At 37.2% G+C, this 6,081-nt stretch overlaps 1 non-coding gene across 1 annotated transcript; it reads left to right on the forward strand.

The window, feature by feature from the left end:
- Positions 1-1,485: 1,485 nt before the first annotated feature.
- Positions 1,486-1,592, forward strand: LOC122065906. The gene has a single exon (XR_006136153.1). It is a non-coding gene; the product is annotated as a small nucleolar RNA R71 (small nucleolar RNA).
- Positions 1,593-6,081: the final 4,489 nt, after the last annotated feature.

The raw sequence follows: 6,081 nt of genomic DNA on the forward strand, positions 1-6,081 counted from the left end.
AATCCTAGTTGCTTGTACACAAGATAAGGTAAAAGATTTACACTTGCGCCAAGGTCAAGTAAGGCATGCTCAATATAGGTGTTGCCTATGACACAAGCTACGGTAGGGCACCCTGGATCCTTATACTTGGCTACTATAGGCTGAGTAATTATGGAACTAATGTTACCTGCCAAGAATGCCTTTTTGGGCACACTAGTGATACGTTTATGAGTACACAAATCTTTCAGTACCTTTGCATAGGTAGGGATCTGACATATGGCATCCAAAAGAGGGATGTTCACTTCTACCTTTTTGAAAACTTGTAAAATTTTATCCATGGAAGCAGTATTCTTTTATTTTACCAAGCGATTAGGAAATGGGACAGGAGGAACATAAGGATTGTTAGGGATTTACCCTTTTCTAGAAGAATCATTTTTTATTTCCTCAACCAAATCATATTTAGTTTTAGAAGAATCTTTATGTTCACCAGACGAACCTAGAACAAGAGGCACACTTGTGTCCTCAACTGAAGGAGAGTTAATAGAAGTAATAGATGGGAAAGATTTAGAAACACTCCGTTGGTACTCTCTACCACTCCTAAGGGTATAAACAACATTATATTAGTTAGAGAGCCCTTGTTGGGTCTGACCTTGTACTATATTCAATGGTGCATTAGTTGGTGCTTGTGAACTAATAGGCTGATGATGCCTAGGGTTAGGCTCTGGTTGACTGGGTAAAGTTTCCTTCTCCCTCTCACGTATAATTGAGACAACTTGGGTGAGTTCTCTCGTAAGATTTGATGGCTTGTCATGAGGATGGCCATAATTTTTTCCAAGTCACTTATTCTACTTGCCTCTCCAATGTTGATAAACCCAGGGGGTTGCTGATAAGATGATAGAGAGGGGCCCTAGGAAAACTAGCCTGAGGTCCTACATTTGGCCTAGGAAAAGTATTTTGAGAAAAATATTGTTATGCAAAGGGAAGCCTCTGGGGTCTAGGTTGACCTTGATTATGAAAATTGGAAGGCCTGCCTTGGTTGCCCTGATTCTATGAGAAATTTGGGTGATTTCTCCATCCTGGATTGTAGGTGTTACTATATGGATTATTCTAGTATAAGGCATTAACACTATCATTAGAAGTGCCCTCAGAGGTGTTGGGGCATTCTTCTATGACATATTCAAGGGACTGGCACCAAGCACACATCTTAACCAAATTGACTGATGATGGCTATCTAGGAACAATAGTCTTAATCTTCTTGATTAGGCTATCCAAATGGCTTCCTTGGCTACTATCCCATCCATAAAATATCCTTTCCCTCCTATGGTTCTTTCACTCTCTTGGGTTGATTCTCACTCATGGGTTTTGTTAGCTAAGTCAAGTAAGAATTCCCATGTCTTTCCTTCATCTGTAAAGGATGTGAATCCCTCAGGGCACATAGACTCTATCATTTGTTTAGTTGGGTAATCAATAGCCTTATAAATTATTTGACCTAAATGCCATAAGCCTAGGCCATGGTGAGGGCATTCTTGAAGTAGATTCTTGAATCTCTCCATAAGTTTGGAAAATGACTCACTAGGCTTTTGCCTAAACTGAAAGATATCACTTCTAAGCTTATTGGTCTTATGAGTTGGGAAAATTTTCTTAAGGAAGACAACTATGAACTGTTCCCATGAGGTTATGGAACTTGTGGGTAACCCATTCGATCACTTCTTAGCTTAGTCTTTCAATGCAAAAGTGATAAACCTAAGCTTAACAACATCATTAAAAAGTTGTTGGATCTTAATTAGAACACATACCTCTTCAAATTCCCTTAGAAATAGGTATGCATCCTCAGAGATCAACCCATAGAAATGGGGCAACATAGTGATGTATTGAGATTTGAGTTCAAAAGTATTGCCCTGAGCTTGTGGTAGAACTATGCAGGAAGGTTGGGCTGTTCTAGCAAGGTAGAACCTATCTTTCATAGGTTTAGATGAAGGATTTTGATGTTGGTCTCCTATATTGAAAGATTTTAAAGAGAGCAAATGTATAGGGTCACTACTTGTTGGATCTCTTCATTACGTACCTACCTAACACTCATGCAACAGAAAACTACCCACAACTAGAGTAAGACAAGCACAAAAGAATGGATAGTAAAACTTTTGTTTTTATTTTATTTTATTTTATTTTTTTTTGGGTTTGTTTTTTTTTGGGTTTGTTTTTTTTTTTTTTTTTCTTTTTTTTTTTTTTTTTTTTTTTGGCCTTTTTGGGAGCTTACCGGTAGGGATCCGGGGTTGCTCAGGTCAATTCCTGAGGTACTACTATAGGGCAAAATCTATCTTTATCATACTGTGAGGCATGATGACCTCCACTAATACAACTATTATTGTAAGTTGTTCTTCTCAGGAATTCAATAAAAGAAAAGGAAAAATATAAAACAAAGCAAACAAAGCATTCCGATTAATCAAAAGAAAGAGAAAAATAACATGGAACTGTCTCCCTGGCAACGGCGTCAAAAACTTGTTAGGATTTAAAATGTAACCGCAAGTATACAGATCAATGTAGCTACGAGTCGAATACAGGGAGAGCAGCCACTTTATTTTTTTGCTTCTTTTAATAATGTGAAAGTGAACTGATTAATGGTTGTAATCTAATTTTAACTACCGTCCTAAACATATGTATCTAAAATAACGTCCTAACCATTTGTCATCTAAGAATTTAAATACGCAAGCCACACAATTAAAATTAAATAACTAAATAACTAAAAATAAACACCCCACGCAATTAAAAAGCAATGAAGAAAACAAATTGCTGAAATAAAAATAAAGTAAAAGAAAGGGGATAAAGCTAGACAGAGACTCACAAGTAGGTTTCTCTACTTAGCCCGAGGGATGCATCATAATATGAGCTTTCCTAAATGACCAGAGTCTCACTCTTACAAGGGTTACTTACTTGGATTTAGAGAAAGGGAGACAATTAAAATAAAAACAATAAAATAATGGTTCTATGGCTAGAAGGGGCAAAGCCAACACATACACTAGCCATGAACCGTGGGGGAAAGGGATAGCAATAATGTAATGACTAAAATTAAAATCCTAAATTAAGAAAGAAAGGGTAGTCAGAATGAGAAAGGGGTGAGAAGACTATTAAATGAGCCTACTTACTTGAACTTCACCCCTTGAACTGAAAACTTGATTGATTTGAGATACTACCAGTACTAAAAACCAGATCTGGAATAAACCAAATCTGAAATTTCTAGTGCTAGAGAAAACAAATCTGAAGAAAAAAAAATTGAACTTGAAAAAAAGAGATGCTCCACGGCTCGTGATCTTGCCACCTAGATCTAAGCCTAGAACTATAACTTTAAAAATTACAACTCAATTGCATAAATCATAAACATAAAAGGCTGAATAAAAATAAAGAGTGTTTGTATTAATTGAAATAAAAAGCTATTGCAAAAGTGATTAAAACAAAAATAAAGAAGAACTAAAACTAAAGAGAGTGAGAGAGTGAGAGAGTGAGAGAGAGAGAGAGAGAGAGAGAGAGCAACTAAAAAAAAAACCCTAGAAGAAGAATGAAGTGCCTCCTCCCCTTGTATTAATTCTATTATATAGAGAATGGGGGAGGGAAGCTAACGATTTTACCTTCTAAAAAAATAGATTTTTTTTTTTAACTTGTTGATGAGGTGGAGGAGAGAGAAGAGAGAAAGAGAGAAAACGTGTGGAGAGAGAATATCCCATGATTTTTCTTACCTTTTTTTCCTATTTTTTCTTCCTTTTTCTATTTTTCTCTCTCTTCTTGCGCAAGAAATCCCCTTGGTCAATTTTTCTTGCTTGGATTTGGACAATATTCTATTTTAATGAGAAATTCCATCTATGCACTTTTCTTTTTCTTTTTTTTTTTCTTTCCTATTTTTTCTTTTAATTTTCTCTCTCTTCTTCAAACTTACGCACAACCATCTTGGCCAACCTCCATTAAGTGATGAATAGGAGAGATAAAATCTTCTAAAAAAATCTAAAAAAAATGGCAACTAAGAGGTTCGAACTTGAGACCTCCTAATAAGCAAGGGATTTTGCACACCACAACTCACCAACTACGCTAGGTAATTGTTGTTACCAAAAACAAATCTTCAATCACTTAAGGGTGTGGTCCATCGATCCTTATTAGTATTTGGAATATTCTTTATACCCCTTAGATAACTGTAGATGGGTTGATTCTGCATCTCGGTTCAGTTCTGGTCTATTATTCTTTTTCTGGCCCGAAAAGAATAATCACTTGTATAGTTGACCAAACGAATGTGTAATTTTAATTGAACACCTACATCTTGCTCAGAATTTTCCCTTTGCAACCATGAAAAGAAACAGGACCTCGTTAAATATAAAATTGGAGATATAGCGCCCGATAGTCTCTAAGGCCTTGAAAATATAAAACCTACAAAAAGAGAGTAAAACTCAAGGTAGCTCCATTCTAAATACGTAAAATGCATGTTTTACTACCCTAGATTTCACACATAAACGTGCTCATCAATAATATTCTAACTCATCATCATTGTCATTGTACCAAGACCCTTGGTAGTCATCCCAGTCTAGATACCCATCATCCACGTAAGAATCAGAGTCGTCTCCATCATTCTCATCCTCATTCTCACCTTCATCATTGTCATCATCATCCTCTTCTTCACTGATTTCCCCCTCACTTGGTTCTTCATCAGATTCCTTTAAACCATCAAATTCTCCAGCATCCAAATGCGCATAGTATTCAGAGCATCTGGACTGGAAGATTTCCCATAAGGCTGGTCTTGACATCACTAGCCCAAAGTTGGACTAGTCCTGATTCATCATCCTTTGTGTCACTCCCTATGTGGATTAGGGAGATGTGTTCCTTGACCTATTCCCCTTTGGCCAACGTGGTTACTACTCTGAGAATATCAATTATAACCTCTTCAATTACCTCTGGATTGTCCTCTGAAGATATAGCGGGCTTAATTAGAGAAGTGGGACCACTCTCCTGATCTTCTCTAAAAGCATTCACTGATCCTGTTGATGAGGTCATCTTTGGGGAATCTAACAGTATAAGCATATCCTTCCTCAAAAAAATGGACTTTATAGAAAGAGGATTGAGCAGACTCCACCAATCTTCACCCCATAGAAAGTTTAGCTTCTGAGAGCATAAGATTGACTAGCTAGTATTCATGAAGAAGCAGGCACCTATCCAGAAGAACCATTGTGTCACTAAAGAAATAGTAGTAACTTTCTCATAGGGGTGTCAATTCCTAAATCGAACCGGTAAAATCGGCCGAACCGAACCGATAACAACACGGACCGAACCGAACCGAAGCCTTATTGGTTCGGTTCGGTTCGGTTTGGAGTATTGCAATCCCAAAACCAAATCGAACCACACTGGAAATCGGATGAACCCAAAACCAAACCAAAATCGGCTCAAAACTCGGACCGAAACTGAAACCAAACTGGTAAGAAACCGAAACACTCCAAAATTCATTAAAAAAATCAAAATTTGCATAGTTTTGTATACATTTGTATGGAAAGTTAAATCCAAACTAAACCAAAAACCAAAACCAACCCGGTTACAAATCGATTTAAGAAATCGAAGACAAACCGAAACCAAACCGCACCCAAATCGAAACCAGAATTTCCTTATTGGTTCGGTTTTGGTTTCAACTTTCTCACACCAAAACAGACTCAAATCGGACCAAAACCGAGCTGGACCGATTGATTGACACCCCTACTTTCTCAGAAGATAAAGAAGGCCCTTTACCACACCTTTTCATCCATCCTGAATTGGACAAGCATTGGAGAAAACTTTAAGTTTTCTCATGCTATTGAGTCAACCAGCCTGAATACACCTAGTAAAAGTAACAAGCCAGTTATCAAGTCTGTAGTTGAGTCTATTGTTTATGATTTCGTGTCGGCCTCCCCTCTCGAGGAGAGTCCAGCATCCTTGTATGTTGAGTTTGTTACTCCTTCTTCCATGAATGAAATTTCTAATTCCGAGTATGACTTGCCTCCTTTTTCTGATGATGATCTTAAAAAAAATCAATCAAAAAATGCAAATCAAAGAAAGCCCAACTCATCTGTGAGGATACTCAGCTTATTAATCTAGGAA

Source organism: Macadamia integrifolia, unplaced genomic scaffold (genome assembly GCF_013358625.1).
Source record: "Macadamia integrifolia cultivar HAES 741 unplaced genomic scaffold, SCU_Mint_v3 scaffold215, whole genome shotgun sequence".
NCBI lineage: Eukaryota > Viridiplantae > Streptophyta > Magnoliopsida > Proteales > Proteaceae > Macadamia > Macadamia integrifolia.